Below are 19,857 nucleotides of genomic sequence, written 5' to 3'. Positions count from 1 at the left end.
TTTACATGAAAGGACAAAAAGAGTAATACAGAACAATGAACTCCCGGGACAGTATCAATTAACACTGCCAGAATAAGCATTCTTATTACTTATCTTACTAGAGTGGCTTATTTAATAAACAAAACAAGACCTCTCAAGAGGATTGTAATGTCATTAGTTTTATTCTTCCCTTCACCTCCTATGCTGTATAGGGCTTTTTTCCTATAGTTAGCTGTACCTGTCAGAAATATGGCATGCATTTTCTCCTTCTGATGTTTTGTGTCCTTTAGTGATGTTTTTCCTGGGCATCCTCAGCAGCATTCAAATAGGACCTTGGAGTATGTCACTCTCTCTTTTCCCTCTTTCTCCTTCCTTTTTTTTTTTTTTTTTGGTAGCCCATATTTTTACTTCTAACATTCATTTTTGGAACTTTCACTGAAATATTTTCACTCAGCCAACACTTCTTAAATCCTGGCAAGATCAAAGTCTATCTCAGGTACTTGGGAAAGTAACAAATTACCTCACCAATTATATTTCTGTATATACAAATACTGAAAGGAGAAAGGGAAAATCGAACAAACTTGGCACACAACGTATCTGCCATATACACACACAAAAAGTCAGCCTTTTTGTCATATTATGACTTCCTTCATAATTTCCAAAGCATAATAGGCTACAGAAAATCTGGAGTTTTCTGATGTATCTAAGCATTGCAGGTTCATTGGAAGAATACAAAGGAAAGTTAGGTAGCAAAATGAGAATAGTTTCTATGTCTCACAGGACTCTGGGATTTCAATCAAGAAGAAAAAAAGATTTCTAAAGGAATTTTTGAAATGAAAGTCTTAAAAAACATAACAAATTTGACGTTTAGATGTAGAGCTTAGGGATATGGTTTAGTGGGGACAGTTAGTGTTAGGTTAGAGGTTGGACTCGATGATCTTGAGGTCTCTTCCAACCTAGAAATTCTGTGATTCTGTGATTCTGTGAAATTCATAAGAGTACTGGAGTCGGAATAGTGAAAGACTGAACATTTCAGGCATTCTTCTGGGATACAAGTCCTTCGTCTATGAGACCCTATTTTGGATTTCACTGTCTTCTGAGTCGAGCCTCTGAGTTTTTCACTCAGAATAGATTCTCCGTCCTAACCATTAGGATTTTCTCTCAAGAAAAGCCCAACCAACATAATTTTGTTCCATAAAAAATACTGTACTCAGATCACATTTGGCAGAATCCTCAGAAACATGTAGATCTTTTTCAGAACTTCTCCCTTACATACATGAACACAGAGGGAATATATATATATGCATATATATACACACACACACACTTAATAGTGTCTGTAATTCAGATGCCATGTATTAGGAGGCTGAGGTAATTATGGAACCAATTTTTTAAAAAATTTTTTTGGGGGGCAAAAGAAATGGCTATGTTGAAATTTATGGCTAAACATTGATTAACACAGGATTTTCTATCCCCATCAGTGTATACATAAAAACATGGTGGGCTCTTAAAGTCTGCAATGTTTTTAAACAAGAACAGTAAGTTACCGCTCTTGATGTTTGTCTTGTTAGCAAATCCAAACTTAGGGCAGACCACAGTGTTAATAGTATCTGCTCTAACTTGATGATTGACAAATAACAGTAAGAATTAACATTCTCCATTTTCTTTTATAGCTGATAAACCAGAAGGAAAGAACGTTTGAAGTATTATTTTTAAGGAGGTCCTTACCTTTGAAATATGTTGCAGTACCTTCTGGAAATCTACTGAAATGGAGTATTTACCTGTTATAAAGAAGATAAGGTATTATTAGTGATATCTCAGAATGCACAGCTAGGGTAAATCACCTTCATTAGTTAGTTAAATATATATAGATTAAAGTTAATTACTTTCCCCTTAGCGATTTTCATCAAGGGTTTGGGAAATACAGTATGCTCTTAGAATTGCAAAAAAAATGTAAAAGAAATATGTTTGATGTGATTCAGGTAGTTCATGAAAGCTGATCTCCTACTTGTTTTTACATTTATGGGCAAACAGCTCACCTTTAGTAGTCTTAAGCATATTTCAGTGCTTGTTTTATGAGGTATCTACATAATTTTCTACAGTATCTGAAATTCAAGTGACTATGCCCACAGAGATTTTAATTGTCCAGCATTTCTTCTATTTTGCTCCTTTTCTGTTCATCCACTGACTCTTGTTTAGCACTTATGTTTTAAGTTCTGACAGGCAGGGGATACTTTATCTGATTGAACAACAGAGGTTCATGCTCAGAGATTTTGCAGCAATAAATGCATAAAAAACAAATACCATGTATAAGGTAGCATAAGATAGTAAGCCATGGTGCATACAAGGAAAGAGTTTAAAAACAAACAAACAAACAAAAAAACCTTTTACTAATAATTCGTGTTTGCTACTTAGTGTTCCAATAACAAAAAAGTTCATTAGATTTTTTGTACTCTAGAAGGTGAAAATTAACTTACATACAAATCTACTTCCAAATCTCATGGGCTAAAGCCAACTTATTTCTCATTCTTTTCATGACTAAAATAATCATAGAACACATATTTCTTAGAAATCTCTCCTTACTTCCAGTTAAGTTTTAGCATTTGGAGGTATATCCCGATAGAGTGGAAGTCCCATAAATGCAGTTTTTGATAAGAGCACATGAAATTTACTGCCTCACGTCAGTGCTTCTATTGTTTTTCATTTATTTTCATCACTGCAAAACTACAGGAATGATAACTGAAACTTTCCTTTTGTCTTTGATGGGAAAACATGAAATAATACCCCCAAGATCGCATATGCGTATGATAGCAATGTTTCACTCTGTCCTTGAAGCATAATTTTCAGGAAGAATATGTTGGCAAAAAAGTATGCTGTTTTTATTGCTGCCACTAAAGAAGTTTTACTGACAGTGCTCACAGAGTTTCACTGTAGAAAAAAAAATGAAGTAGATGAAAGAGAAAGTAGAAGAAAGTGTGAAAACATACCTTATTTGTAAACATAAGGCAAAGACGATTTTTTTTCACTCTTTCCTACAGTATTTAAAATCACCTGTTTTTTAAAAGCTTTGATGCCTACAGAAACACACTATAAAACAAATGATATTGCAGTTCAATAGATTTTAATTTTAAAACTTCTTTCGAAGGTAAGTTAGCATAAAAACATGAAAATGAGAAGCAACCTGCAAATAAAGGAAGTATGCTGTAGTAAAAAATGGAATAGATTTACAAAGCTACTCTGTGTCACTAAGTCAGCCTTGACAGTGTCAAATACAACCTGCTCATTACCTGAAATAGCTTTTTTTCTGTATTTTTGGAGTATTCCTTATTTGTGGAATACCTATCATTTTTTACTTTAATAACATACTTAACAGCTACTGAATACTGCAGAATAAGAAAATACTGAGCTGAATCCGCAAATATACACAGACACCAAAGCCAGGTGAATGTTAGAATTTGGTGTAGGAGCATTGCTCTGAGGTTTTCATATTTACCCCAAGCTGACTAAGTCATAAACAACCAACCATGGAAGTACTTTAAATCAACAACTATTTTGTTGCCTGCAAGCCTTGAAAAATAAATGCTTATACAAACACAAATGTGGAAATTTACATATTTCATAAAGTTTAAAATTTGACTATTTAAATTTTCTGCACTTGTCTATTGATTAAAATCAGTCAGCCTTAAGCCTTGCAACTTCTTCTTGTGTAAGCAATGATCATCTGAAGTGGCTTCTGAGTAGCAGATAATTGCTTATTTATGGGAGTGCAGAAAAGGTAGCTACATATATACCCAGCCATAAAGTTATTCTGTCTAAAGAGTGAACGCCAAAATAATGTGTTGTAATCTGAAGGATGATATATAGAAAATCATGTAAGCATATGCTGAAAAACAGAGAGCCTGGGAAATTCATGCTTTTTGGGCTGTTTTGTTATTACAAAAGAAGAAGGTCTTTTAATAGAAGCTACCTTCTCTTTTCAGTCACCTTCTCTAATAGGTGAGTTCCCAAGCCTTTCCCATAGATCATTGCTGTAATAAAAGCCTTATTTCTTTCCCCCAAAAAGACCTACTCAAAAGAGAAGAGGCATAGTAAAGGAAAACTCCAGAACAATATTGTTTCTTTCTTGTTTTCACATGTTCTTGCAATTCTTGTTCTGTATAGAGGTTTCCATTTAATAAATAAATAAATGTACATCTCAAACAAAAGTAAGTGTTACTGCTTGTTCAATGTCAATGCCATACTGAAAGCACTATAAATTCCATTTCTATTTTGACTTTCTGCCTGCTGTGTCTTTTACTGACTGTTTGGTATTGTCATTGATGTTCTTCCATTTTGGGGTACTTGGGTTTATTTTTATAGGAAACTGAAAGGATATTTTTATTGCAAATATTGACTGATCTTTTGCTGTTCTCACTGTAAGGAAATATGACTGTTCCAAACAGTACATGTATTATACAAGCGTGTACTGCTAGGTAAATGGAGAGGAACTTGACACATCCTTGTATTATCCAAAGTGATTAATAGCTGTAATTCGGGTAGCAAATATCCTATTCTAGCATTGCTCTATTGAAAAAGATGTTCATAGAATTGAGGGACAGCGTAGATCTGAAGATTGCTGAATTAAATATGTTACCATGGTAGCTGTTCACTGCAAACTGTATCAGGGAAGAACGGACAAAAAGATATTTCCAAAACATTACCCAGTTCTTCTGTCTTTAGATATTTTGATGAGTTTTTGAAGTGTTATTTCAGAATCTGCTAATCTATATTACTTTTCCTAATTACTTTCATTCTATGTACTGTAATATGCAATGTCTACCAAAGCAGTTGGTCCTGGATGACTAGGAACTTATGTATCTACAGGTGAAAGACCTGTTCAATGGAAGAGTTTTTGAAATACAGCATTATTAAATATATAGTTTTTGTTGGTGTTGTTGTTTTTATTGCTAGTTTTTAGAGTGCATCACAGAGTCTGTCTTCTCTATTAAAAAGGACAACTGAGAGACAGAAAGCTCTGGATATGTGACATGGGACACTAGAAGGTGACTGCTTGCAGTGTTCGTAATGGAACATTTATAACATTGTACGGGCCTTTTCACTGCACATACAGCATCCTAACAGTTTGTCAGTAATGCCAAAAGTTGAAACAACTTGTATTTATTTTATTGCATTTGAAAGCTTACTCAATTTAGAATTATCCAAATCATTTAAGCAACTGACACCATATTCAAATTTCCACACCTACCGTAATCCTAACACATCTGTTCTTGCATTAAACTTGTAATCAAAATAAGAAAAAATAGAACCATTATCTTCAAATTTATCCTTAGCTTCTCACAGAAATCTTTATAATTATGATCAATGCTAATTCTAGTTCTTTTGTATTTATGGAGAGATTAATAGGCCGATCTGTCTAAGGGACTCAGTCAGAACTAATCAGAGTCAACCTGTTTCAGCAGCTGTCAACAGAAGGATCATTCTGTGATAGTTTAGATACTAACCACCAGACTGAAAAGCTAATTGTATATTTCATTTTACCTCTTAAGTCTTTCTCTCTTTTTGCATAAGCTTTCTAATTTTTCTGTCTAACATTTTCTCTGTTATAAATGAAAACTGGCATGTATTCCATCAGATACTATTCTAAATGTGATAATGTTTAGAACGTTTTGGAAATGAAAAACATAATACTGGTAGCGCATATTAGTATATTAATATCTTTGGCCAATAGTTTTAGACTCAGCAGAAGATAACAAATATTCAATGTTCAGTTAGGTATTGACTTTTGGATAAAATAAATAAATAAATAAATAAAAATTGAAAACCTGAAAGGACCTTACTCTCTCTCTAAAAAGAAGAGTGACAACTAAAGGTACTTGCCAAAAAAGAATATATGTCTATAAAGAAAGGAGAGGAACCATTCACTCACCCTTTTTCCCTTCTCTGCTGCCCAGACCTCCCAGCAGACACCACCTTCCTGTTCTGCTCATACACACTCACCAGCGTAGCCAATCTATCCCAATTATGTTTTTTACTCTTGGACTACCTCAGTTTCTGTAGGCAAGTTTTCTTTACCCCCCCCCCCCCTTTTTTTTTTTTTTTTTTTCTTTTTTTTTTTTTTTTTTTTTCCCCCCTTTCTTAGTGCATATCCTCAATGCAGTGACCAGAAGAGAAAAGCTTTGCAGCCCTTTTCTTTAACTTTCTAAACAATCAGTTTCATCAGACCTGTTAGCACCAATGGCATGTAACTCCTTTGCAGCCCTCAACTTTTCTTTGGTAATTGGCTTTGTACATCCTGAGATTGCAAAAGAATCACTACTTACTGCTTTGCCTGGCCCCATTACAGTCAACTAATGTGTGTGAATGCACTGACATACTGAGTGACACAATGTGGAATAATAAGAAAACAAGCGGAGAGAACCGGCCGTAAAAATTCACAGTTTACAGCATAGCAGACAACACATTTAAAGATGATGAACATTAAATAATTGTCAACAATTTCAAACAAATATAATTTACCATCATAAGACATTTAAAGAAATTAAGATCTTGACAACCAACCACTCTGTATTTTTGAGAAGATTAGAAATAAAATTGATAATAATAGTACAAGCACCATCATTTGGATTTACATAAAGCCTTTGATAATGTCTCAAATGATAGTCTTCATCTTAAACAGAAAGCAGGAAAGATTCAGGTTAAACATGGGAACAGATAAAGAACTGATTAAAGTAAAGTGATTAGAAAGTAAAGTGTTGAAAAGGGTCACAGGGGAGTCAGTCCTCAGATCTTTATTGCTTCTAATCTACATAAATTACCGAGATAGAGAAACTAGCTGTAGAATTTCCAAATGCACTGATGACTTACAACTGAAATGAAGTAGTAAGTGGAAAGCAAAAGAATTAAATGATAATTCCCCCTGGAAAACGGTTTACATATGAAACGGAAAACAAAATTTAAGAATGAAAAATACAACATATAAAGCATTCTTTCTTTTTCATTACAAAAGTGCAAGAAGTCTGCTTATAAATACTATCACACCAGCTTCAGGGAATCTATTTGAACCTGTTCACATAACAGGAAAACTTAAAGAATGGGAAGCAACTTCTGTATATTGCTGTTCTAGAGCAGAAGAAAGCAATTAAGGAAAAAAAAGAAAAACAAAAGTATGATCATACCACTTGCAGTTGCATCACTATAGTACAAGAATAACTACTACCCAATCCCTTTCCCCTTAGAAGCTTCAAAATGGAGAAAACACAACATAGAAAGCCCCCTTACACTAACACTACCAAAACAGTAACAGAAAACTAAAAAGATTTCCACTGAAGCTGTTGTTGCCATTTTTTGTATCTCCTAATTTTTCATCCCAAATAAAATGTAAAAGCCATTTAGCTCCAATGGAAACAAGGAGAAAATAAACCACATTACTCCATACAATGAGAAATTACCCTTTTGGAGTTTATTATGTTTTTGTTGGAGAAGAGGAATAAGAGCATCCTCGTAGGAAGTCAGGTATGATGCTGCTCACCAACACTGCCATTTGCTCCATTCACTATGCTACAGAAATATTGTTGTGATTAGGTTATTTGTAGAAAAAAATCCTGAAGTCTTTGAAACTGTTACTCATTATATGATAGAAATAAGAAACAATGAACAAAATTTTAGTTTCAAAAATCTAAATATGCACCTACTTAAATTTTCTTTTCTTTTTTTTCTGAAACTGGTATTTTAGTCTTGGATTCAGTACCATATATTGCCCCCATCCAGGACTCCCTCTCTAAGTCACATAATTTCATCTTACTTTGTTTAGTGAGCTGTCAGAAAAAAAGGAGTGACTGAATCAGAAATGGCAACTCTCAAAAGAAGAAAACAAAGAAAACAGGAAAAAGAATTGCTCTAAGCTTTATTTCTTATATGCAATGCAGATTTATAATTACATGTACATATGGTCCTCAAGACAGCTGCATGAAGACAATGGATTCGTAAGGGTCTATAGTGTGGATAAAATTGCATTCCTATGTCTGTTTGAATGGTAGCTGAAGTGATAATTTTACGTTCAGCTGCCTCAAAATATTTTCATACACAACACATAAAAAATTAACATCAGGGGATGTTTGTATCAGGGTACCCAGTTGATAATAAGGGGTGATACATTTACATATAGGAAGAAGTAAAGAGAAAGAAAGAGAAGGAAATTAACAGTCATTCTATTTTATTGCCATACATCTAGTTTTTCATTATTTAGTTAATGAATTTAATATATCTCTCTTAGAGCCCACCATTTTAGAAATACTTTTATTTGATAGACAGTTTGTTATCTAATATAGACGGTTTCTATATTTAGCATAGCATTGGTTTTTAAAGGTCATTAATGTTATTGATTACATTAATTTGAAAGCTTCTTGAATAACACAGAAAATTAATGTAAAATGAACAGCTGCATAAGTCGACAACACGCTAAATTGCTGTGGTCTTCAGAGATGACTCCTCCTGGGGATTTCCCCCATCAATCAGTTCAGCACAGCAGGAGCAAAAGAGCCCTAATAGAAACTTTAACTTTCACATTTACATGTTCTAGTAAATAGAAAAATAATGATCATTTTTTCCTTCAGTGTTATTAGTGATATCCAGCAACCATATAGCTACCTGGAGAAGACTAGGGAGTGCCTAGATAACAAAATCAAGTCTTTTTAGTCTTTCTGTACTTATGCTAAGTACAAGAAATAAGCAGCGTGATAGTTTATGGCATACTAAATTTTATGATTCTAGTTTACCTGAGGCTTAGCATTTGTTTAAGAAGATAAAATATTCAAGAATTCTCCCTTGATTTCTAGTTTGGTCCAGTGATAAAAGTTTCAATTTCAGACATACCACATTCCAGAAAAACTAGATGATCTTGTAAGACCATCTATCCTTGGTCTTCTAAACAGAACCAGGTAATCACTAAAGAACAGATGTTATATATCATACACACAGTATGTGTTAACAAAGCTTTTAGGGAAAGTATTTTATAACTGAATTACAAGTAGCAAGCCTGTGCATTTCCCTTTACATACATCTCTGGCTATTTGGAAGACTCTAGACAGGGTAATGCTTTAAACTTAGAGGACTTCTTAGTTGTGCCGTTTTTAATACGTAGATTTATGAACTTATAAAGTCTAGCTATTTATAAGTGCCTTTTTTTTGGAAAATATTATAGCACCATATTACAGAATTATTGCAGATAATTATGGGGGTAAGCATTATCCTATGTTAAAGAGAACAGCCTGTGTACTTACCACTATAATTAGGATCAATTAAACCAGCAGTCTAGACTGACATCTACGCTGTGCAGAAATAATCCATCAGCAACTATTTTGTGATGTAAACAGAATATTTGTTCTTTATTCCACCTTTCTGGCATGAGTTTTTGTTTGTTTGCTTGTTTACTCTTGTTTTCTGATTCATTTTTGGAAGTGAATATGACTTCAATAATGAAGAGTGCTTGGTCAGCTTTTATAGGCAAGGACTGCTACTACTACTTTGCTTCTGGGATTTTATGCTTTATAGGAGAGGGACACACTTAATAAAAGTAAAATACAGCAACTTGTTTCATCACTTGATCTGATGCTAATAAACCCTGCAAGGATTATGTTCTTCTTATTATGCTCCTATGTTCTGACTATTATGTTCTTATGATTACTCCTTAAAAACTCAGCTCTGTTATTCCCAATTCTTATAAATCATATCAAGGTTAAAACTATGAGTTCATCTGAGTAAGCATACTTACAAAAAGAAGTGTAAGTGAATCTCCTGAAGATGACCTAGAAAAAGTGTTTGTAGTTGTCATAAAGCATTGTTCTTGTATGCTTGAAAATAATATAAAACCATTTGCTTGTGATAGATTAAACATTAAATACTATTGAAGTGCATAGAAGCACTATAAATTTGCATTTTGCTCCTAGGTTTTGCAGCAGTGAATTGTGATGGGGTAGCATTTGTTTAAAACTTGACATGTAACTGAATATTCTTATTAAAATACAAGAGTGCTGGGAACACCTTTGCTAGTGGCTGTTTCCTGACTCTTGTGCACACTTTGTATATGAAGGATGACAATAGGAATATTAACATCCCACAGAAAATAGATTCTATTGTGAATTTTGCTACACCGAACTGCAACAATCTTCAAGGGGTTCAAAGAAAGCACCCAAAGTCTTGGAATCCTTCTGGAAGCCAATGCTGTCAAACAAAACCCATGAAACCTCACAGCTGGCAACTGGATGCAAACACAGGGGGTAAGAAGCAAAACCAAACAGGTCACAGACAGGACCAAGTGGCACCTTCTTTGCTTTCACAGCACTACGTCTGATGGTAATCACACCAGAGCCACACCAGGGCCACACCAAATCACCACAGTTGCTATTTCAGTACTGCAAATAAAGAAAAGCCTTTTTCAGGTGCAAGGAGAGATCCTGAGCACAGAACAATGTAGTGAGCTGAAGTTCTCTCACGCTTTTCCTCACAGAAAAGATCTTCATGAGAGCTTTAAGGCTAGAGCTTTAAGAATGATAAACTCTGCTGTCAGTGATTACTGTTGTTTTTCAAGCTGACAAATATAAAAGGAATATATTAATTCTTTGTCATCATCAGGAAAATATTTATGTCCACTGATCCTGGATGCTGAGCTGAGAAATTTCACTACTTTTCTCGTGAAATTTGCCATTCTATATAATAATTTCAGCCAAACAGAAAAAGTATTTATAGAAGCATCGAGCATCTGTGCTCATCAGCCTCTCTGTATATTGAACTGTACATTTTAAAACCTGGAATCATTTGAGATGACTTAAACCTAACACCCCACACTTCAACTTCCTCAGACTACTCCTTATGAACTGCAATTGAAGAGCCCTATGAGAATCATTATAAAAAAGGAAAATATGAGAATCATTATAAAAAAGGAAAATATAAATAATCTGTTATCCATGTACTGAAATGAACAGTAATCTCCCTATGCGCAACAATTTGAAGGATTATAGCTTAAATGTACTAAAAAGGTTAAAATAGGAGAGCACATAAGAGAGTTTAAGAGCAGTTTATTTCAAGATGCACTTGGCAATCTGTTATGGATCCAGCTGTTTAAAAGCATTTCTTTTGAGCTGTTGGCATAAAAATAAATAGGTTCCTGAACTTCCCTTTGAATTTGATAAAATGCCTCAAGAGGCAAATTTCCATTGCCCCAGTTCAGAAACTATTTCAAGCATTTTTCAGCAAGGGAAAATCTCAGCATACGTATTTGCCTAAAGCTATACATTTGCTTAAATACTACCCTGAATAATCATGTATATTTCATTTCTCCATATATTTCATTACTCCAGGAGTAATTTTAATCTGAATCCTAAAAATCTTCCAGCAGAAGTTATTCAGTGATCCACAGAACTACGATGTCTGGTTTTCTATGGCTGGACAAGAGATGCTCGGTGAGCTACAAGTGTTGGCCACATGCACCTGGCTTTCTTTCTGCCATCAAACACAATGAGTACACTGCCAGATCAGAGAATCTCCTGTTTTACACAGATTAAAACCCTCTTTTTTTTTTTTTTATCTAATGTTTTTTCAGACCTTTACTCAGCTGTCAACTTTGCAGAAAGTAGCTACTAGATTTTAAAGTAAAAGTGATTGAGGACAACACAGGGATCTGATGATAACCTAAGAGCACAAACTGGAAACTTTGTTGAAAAAGACTCTGATAACAACTAGTTGTAAAGTATTGTTTGAATAACCATATTAAATTGTTCCTTCCAGATCTAGAAAAGTAAGTTGAAAATCTTGTAATTTAAGTATATTAAATTTACAAGACTGATAAAAGACTTACTTTGCATAGCAAATAAATTAACTGAAGACTAGTAACTATGGAAACTGAAAAAAGGCATCATTTTTCCTCCAAAAGTAAGAAATCAAATTTACATTGCCAGCTTAAGTATGCCAGTTAAAGGACATCAAATATAATGCATGAACAGTTCACAATGTTATCCACAAGTATTAGATATTGTAGTTTGAATCCTGGGAGATCTGTATCCCTTGCAATCTGCAAACTAATTATAAATTGGCTGATACACCAATGTTATTAGGCTGTGTTAACATTTTGAATGTGTTTGCCCACTTTAACTTCTTTAATGCAAGTCCAGCTACTTTGAAAGAAACAAATTTTGTCAACACTACAGTTGTAAGCTATTTTGTAATAAAGGCCATTCTATGCACATTAATAATACTGACAAGAACAGATGGCAATTATCGCTTTTAACAATTATGTTTTTTTTTCTGTTAGTATTAATTACTAAGGCTTAATTTCTGTTGCTATGTCCACTGGGCACCTACTTAAGATGCTAAAAATCCACTCAAATACTTTCATCTTATTGACAGCAACAAAATTCTTACTAAAATTGAAAACTTACTGTCATTTTAATTAACTCATTAGAGATGCATCCAAATTCATCATTATTGATAGCTGGTTTTGTGCTTTCCTTATACTATAGTGCTTCATAAAATGAGCAGCATTCTTCTTGCTAATTGTATAGTTAAAACATCATCTGCTGTATTTAAAAATAGACTTATTCATAAAGTTAATTAAAATATCAGTCATATAAATCACCAGAAAGTTCTCTGTAGCTTTCTAAGAGTGCTGAAAAATCTCTGCTGTTCAAAAACTTAAATCTTTGGCAATAATTTCTGTTCGTTGGTTGACTAGGAGTAGACAACCAGTCTACTGTTTACCATATTCTCTCTCTCTGGCAGGATGCTTAAGTCCAGGTTATGCTGCTGGGTTCTCTTCCACAGCTGCAATAGCAAGGAAAGAAAAAAAAAAAAAAAAAAAAACTCCGAAACAGTGTGGATTGTAGTAGCCAACATGCTTAGCAGGGAGCTGCTTAGCCTTTGTCAAAAGCTAACACCAAAGACAATCTTAAGCAAGCACCCTTCAGGGCCTCTCAGCAGCATGCCTGCTTCACTGCCTCAGGCTATTTCAGCTCCCACTTTTTAAGCATTCAGCCAGTGATGTGAAGATAACATTAAGGATATTGTAGAGTTCAGACCTATGTACCTATATATACCAAGCCTGACTACTAACATGTAAGATTCAGTAGCGTGAAAGAAAACCCGACATGGATCTTCCTAAAGCTAGAGAAGAAGATACAATGCTGATAACAAACTCTTCTAAGGGTGAAAAAAACATGACTGTGAAAGCATGAGACAAAGGAATTTTAGTGGGCCCATGGGTTAAACACATGGGCAGGACAAAGATCTCAGGATATCCCATCCACAGCCAGGCAGATATGGCCTGATATGCGATAATAAAATGTGATTCTGCCCACTTTGTAACTGTTTGTTTTGTTTTGCTTTGCTTTTAACAATCTCAGCTGGAGCACAGCCCTAACACATACTCTCAGAAATCCCATCTATGTGGAAAATCCAGGAAAACCAAAAATAAAAGAAAAAAAACAACCCCGAGTTCAGGGCTTTGCGTGAATGAAGCAGTCATGAATCCAGTTCTCTGCAAGCGTTGCAAGCACCAATTTCTGGTTTGTTTGGAACGCTGTTCTCTGGTTCCTTGGTGCAGGCACTAGGACTTACTACATAGGCATAGAATGGATTTTATTTGCAGTCCAAGTTGCTGCTAAAGTGTTAAGCTGCTTATACTCAAACATCTTGGACTGAAATTCACCCTTTGGCTAAATCTTCCATTGTGCCTAGAGAGCTGATGTAACTTTGCACATTTTGGGCTGGCAAACTGGCTGGGTGCTTTTGTAAGAGCATCAAGCACTAGGTTAGGTCAGCCAATATGAAAATGTTTTCTTGCTGGGAACATATACATGTTGGCATAGATCAGTGAGCGCATCAGGCTTTATTTTGTTGTTTTTTGTTTTGTTTTGTTTTGTTTTCCAAATATTCCCGTAGACAATGAAGACACATCTGCCAAGCAATGAAAAGAATAAATATCCCTTCACTTCATTGACTGCTTCATCTCTTATACTTCAGAAGAGGACACGGGAAGGATATGACTAAAATGAGATTTTGATAAAGTAAATCTAAAAAAAAAAAAAAAAAAAAAAAAAAAGTTTGCTTAAAATATATTATGGTTGTTCATTCCATATTGCTCATATTGGAACTGACAAAGATCATCTAGGTCAATGGCCTGCAGATGATCCTGCCTGAACAGAAAATGAATCTTTTGGAAGTTGGAGCATATATCTGTGCTCAGGAATTACAGATTTCAATCAATAAGATAACTAACACATGAAGTGAGTAAGCATAACATACTTGCATCAAGTGGAAACTGGTGAAAAAAGTATTAAGGATTAAATTCTAAAATGCACTGTCTCACACTGAAAGTAAGAGTAAAGGAACCAGAATGACTTCTGTTTCATTTCTTGGTAAAGAGAATTTGTATAAGTGATTTCTACAACATCAGTGAAATGAATACTTTCCACTTTCTGGAAATACTAGATTAGGCTGAATTATAATAGCTGCATCCTACAGGCCAGGACCCTACCTATAGGCTTCAAACACCTGACAGTTACCAGCGCTCTGGTTTTCATCAAGATGGTATACTTGCTTGAGTATATAAACTTATTGAATTTCCTTGCTATGGAAAACAAGATAGTAGGGCCAGGAATTATAGATTGGAATGTGCCCAGAAAAAGGAGAATTCCTGAGGTTTACACAGTTTAGAAAGCCAAGTCCACTGAGACTTAAAAGCTGGGAAGAATCTCAGAAGATTCACAGATCTATTCACCATCATAGTTTAGAGATCACCTCACTTCCCTCCAATTACATTTGGCATAGAGCTGGCATATATCAGCTTTATTAGCAGGAAAAAAAAAAAAAAAAAAAAAAAAAAAAAAAAAAAAGGCTATGATTACCTTTCTAAATATATATATATTTTTTCTACAGGATTTTAAAAACAGAAATTTCAAGACATATTCATATAGATACCTGTACTTGGAGTTCTGTTCAAAAATAATATACAGCATACTGCACACTTATCACTGGTCTATGAATCACAGGATAAGAGAGCAGAGCTTTTCACTATTTATAAGGCTGCATGAATTAGATCTTCAAAAACAAATTAAACAAAAACAAATAAACAAACAAAAAACAGACCAAAACCAAATGTGTCTTCTTGTTTTGTTTTTTTTACAGAATTTGTTGAGGGAAACTTATTTCTTACAATAAAATTTGAAATGATTCAAGCAAAAGGAATTCTATCATTGCAAACTAGTTCAGCCTAAGCAACTGTTCTGCATCTTGACATATACCATGTATTTGCTTTAACTATTATTCTTTATTAGATTTCTTGAAAGCAAATCAGAAAATCCTCTTCCATTACTGCTGTAATTAGTTTATACAGATGTAGTGGTCAGTAAATGACCCCTAGGCTATATTTTGAGGCAAGATAACAACAGAGTCTCTGCCATGGCTGTGAGACCTTTGCTATGTCTGCTGAGCTATTATGAAATGGCTGGCTTCCATCTGGTGAAATTTGTAAACTTGAAACTGTTAGGGAGGATTATAAATAAATACAAGAGAAACCTGAACGGATTTGTAGCTTTGGAAGTATCTTTTATAATGCTCTCAAACTTAAGTAGACAATCTAGCATCCTTAAACTTTTGAGATACTGATATAACTTCATTCAAGACTCTTGTTTATATATTTGGTTTCAGGAGTTTTAAGGCGCAGTACAGTGTGTTATTCTATCAAGATACTTTCTTACACAGTGCAATTCTTCACTGGAAAGGTTTCGTGTGATATTACAAATCAGCTTTAATATGATTCTCGAAATACAGCTAGGGTACAAAGCTAATTATTCTCAATCTATTAATACTGCGATTAATTTGAGTCAATCTGATTTCACACTCTTTCTTATAGCTCCATGTAATCATCCCAGTGTTCTCTGACATTGTTTGAATGGCTATAAAAGGCAAAGCAGACCAAGTCCAAAAGAAGCTAACCTCTATTTCACATCAGTCACCGCATGTTAACATAAAAGGGTGACAGCCAGAGCAGCAAAGACAATTCAGTAAATGTTATACTTATTAATTCTGTTGTTCACATTGTAAGATTTTCTCTCTTAAAAAAAAAAAAAAAAAGGTAAAAATGAATATGTAGAAATAAAACTGAAAAATTCAATCTCCTGTGTCAAAAAAGAGTGAAAATATTGTACTCAAATCAGCTAGTGTCACCTTTTTCAGAAATGGAAAGAATCTTGATGTTTTCCATTTAACAGTATTTTCATATTGGCAGCTATGTGTTTTGAGCTTACACTTGGGCTGAAAAAATGTCCTAATACACTGAAGGAAAATTACTGATACTTAAAATGCTAAACTCACTATGCATTAATTTATTTAATGGAGGGTACAAAGGCATGGGAGTCTATGCTACATCTCGTAGACCAGATATTTAAAAGTGGGTGGTCTGAGTACCTCAGCCAGAAGCAATGAGATAATCACAAACACCGTTGAGTTCATTGGATTTGGGAATCAAATGGCAATTATTTTAGTGAGAAAAGGTTTGCATAAATAGCTTAAAATGCAATAAGAAAGTTGCCACTAAGATTTTATTTCAGGAGTGCAATTCCTGAAACATGCCATGTTAATTTACAAAACATTAAACTCTTCTAGAAGATACAGAAATATTTCCCCAAGATTTCTAAGTTAAATTTAGGACTGACCTAACCTCTCCATCATTTTAGTAGCCTGTGGAACTTTTCATTGCTTTGGCAATATTCGATGTGGTAGGGAAGCTTCTATCAATTCAGCATGCTTCTAGAAGTATTAACTGCTTTTGGGAATGTTAATTTAATTAAGAAGTACAAATACACTCTAAAATGTTCCAGTTTAAATACAAAGAATCAGTAGCCTGAAAATGTGACAAAACTGGGTGAAATGCATGTACATTGCTGCATGTTTCTTATGACGAATCTGTGTCCGAGTTATATGAAAGAACTTGGGCAAAGAAATACTCTTTCAAATCTCTGTGTAAAGTGCTATTAGTCTTGAAACACCAGACTGTCTTGGGCAAGATTTTCTTTGCTTTTTCTCTCCATTCATAAACCATGTGACAGTTGAAAGAGGCTTTCTACCTTTGAGGTGGCCTCTTCTTGGACTTCCAGCAGGACTTACTTAAAAGCACCCTATGTACTTTTAAATACACGGGGAGGCTGCTGGTTGTGGCGTCTCTCATTACTTGCAGGCTGGCTGGGCATCAGTCTGCTGGTCAGAAGTAGCAAGCAATTGTCTTTGAATCATCTTATTTTTTATTTTTTTTCTTTCTTTCACATATTAAACTGCCTTTACCTTGACCCACAAGTTTTCCTCACTTTTGCCCTTCTGATTCTCTCCCCTCACGTGCTGGGGGCAAGCAACTGGTGGGTGCGTAGCTGCTGGCCAGAGTAAACCCACCCACTATAGCTTCATCTTTCAGCTTAAACTACTCATTAACAGAAAGAAGTCAGGTAATTAACACACTTTTAATAATAACAATAAGCAATAATAAAACAACAACAAAAACACACAGAGACCAGTTGTTTTGGATGTTCTGAGTGCTCCTGAAATAACTTTTTCTGAATGATGGACTTGTGCTGCCACTGTAATGGCCATATATACTTCCCCTCACCGAGAGAGCTATAAAAGAATATTGCAACTTCCAAAATCAGTCACATAACCTTCCTAATCATAAGGTTTGGCTTGAGGGATGCTAGGCAGGTAGATGATGCAAACACTGATGGTCTCAACATTTCACTCGTAATTGATAACAAGAGTAGTCTATTATTCCAAAAACAGCATCCGTAGTCATAATCTCATTGCCGTTGAGCTGTTATTTTGCACTCTGTGCAGTTTTCTATGCATAAGTCTTAAATCACCTTAAGAAACTGATGAAAACTACCCAAAAGCAAACACATGGGAAAATACCTACGGATACTCTAGAGTGTAAATTTTTCTGTGTATCTTCAAATATCATAAAAAGTACACCAAAATCGGCAATATCGCACCTGAGGCTGACTAGCATTACACAGATGATCCAGACTTACAGCTCCTACCATATAAACGTTCTTTGTCTCTTGATAATACGGCTGCATTCACGGTCTCAGTGCTGATCGGGCTGAATTACTGGAATCAGGTGGTGACTGACAAAGAACATTCAAAAAGAATTTGCCCTACAAGATATATTTGTTTATTAACTGAATGAAAAATGAAGTTTGCATTTTTCTCTAGGGATATCTTCTACAAGGCTTAAATCTAGCAGCTACTTTTTTTGCAAACGACTTCAGCGCAGATGACTGTATAAAGGCACCAGTAGGGAAGCATTTATGCACAGAATCACAACAACACACACGATCCCCAAGGATCACCTGTCTGAGTTGCCCTTCACCTTCACAGGGTTACCAGCCAACTGGAGTATTGGAGGGCTGGATGGAGACGGAGCAGCCAGAGAGAATGGATAGATAAGATTTATAATGCATATAGGGAATGAAGTGAGGTAAGAGATAAAGATGTATGAACAGAGCAACATACATTTTTTGTACCTGTGTGGCTAGTGTTAGCATATACTAATTTGACACAACAGCAGATACGTTAAATGTAACCGGTTTCTTCCTTAACTTCTGTAGTTCCTCTATGTTCTTACTGTGTCATCTGGCAATCCCTATATATATACACAACATAGGAAAATGTTTATGTAATTAGGATTTCATCTATTTTTTAAAGTTTTTTATTAATTATTACTAAAAAAAATACTATTTGCTGAGTTCATGTAGCCCATAATGTTACAGTGTAAAATGGCAGAATGACCTTCCCCTAACTTCATTTTTCATGAAGTTTCTGTGCAATATGTAAAATTTACACCTGTGTGGCAGCACATAATGGTGACCTGACATCTTTCTGAACGACAGAAATATTTTTAGAAATACTAATGCAAAGTTAGCCTAATGCTAAGTTGAACTTAAATTTTCACTACTGCAGCTGAATGATTCTAACCCAAATTAAAACTTGAGACTTGTAAAACAGCTGTTGAAATAGGAAGAGATATAGCATGGAAATATGAAAAAATATCTAGCAGAAATGTTGAAATAAACTATAAAGACTAAAGTTCTTGCACTGAGAAAATTACTGAGAGAAAATACCTATTTTTTTATTTCAAAGGCATACATTGAAAAATGAGGCTTAATTAAAGGGAGGTATGAAGAATTTTATTATTATTATTATTATTATTTTCAGTTAATACCATCATACTTAAGACTGGAGTAATTGTTTTAATGTAATTTCTTTCATCAAACATTTGATTTTATGACACAGCAGGTTCTTATTTTCACCTAGTGGTTCAAAAAAGTATATGATATAGCATGGCACATGGTATTCCTTGTGCTTCATCATGTGCTGCTGTAGGGTTGCTTTCAATATGTAATTTGTATATATAATTGCAACACTTGTCCTACTGTAAGCTAATACTTTCAGAATGCCAAACTTACTCCTGGATAGTATTCTAAGATAATAGTTATAATAATAAAAGAATAAATTTTAGACAGGAAAATATATCACAGAATAACCATATATATTTAAGAGATTGTGTTATGTTTGTTATGATAAAAAGGCTCACTTTTTTTTCCTAACTTATATGGGTGTGTTACTTTTAAAAATTATACCCTGTATTAAAAAATTATATTTATAATAATAACCTCAGTGTCTGGCCTGACATCAATTTTTTTAATATGAAAATTGATATGAGTGACATATGAGTGACAAAGTTTTTACGTCTTCTCTTCTTTTTTTTTTTTTTTTCCATAAGTTTTAGCATCCCACCATTCTTTTTTAAAATGATCCATCTACTGGATCAGCTGCACAGACTGG

The 19,857-nt window shown here is 34.4% G+C and overlaps 1 protein-coding gene across 1 annotated transcript in view; it reads right to left on the bottom strand.

Moving 5' to 3' along the window:
* TENM3 (teneurin transmembrane protein 3) overlaps positions 1–19,857 on the bottom strand; it is a 1,329,889-nt gene that overhangs the window by 1,126,449 nt on the left and 183,583 nt on the right. The window contains exon 3 of the mRNA XM_035325081.1: positions 1,708–1,760. The gene's annotated coding sequence lies outside the window, so the exon portion shown is untranslated. The remainder of the gene's footprint in view (positions 1–1,707; positions 1,761–19,857) is intronic.

Source organism: Oxyura jamaicensis, chromosome 4 (genome assembly GCF_011077185.1).
Source record: "Oxyura jamaicensis isolate SHBP4307 breed ruddy duck chromosome 4, BPBGC_Ojam_1.0, whole genome shotgun sequence".
In the NCBI taxonomy this organism is placed as follows: Eukaryota; Metazoa; Chordata; class Aves; order Anseriformes; family Anatidae; genus Oxyura; species Oxyura jamaicensis.
This window is presented reverse-complemented; position numbering and strand designations above follow the sequence as displayed.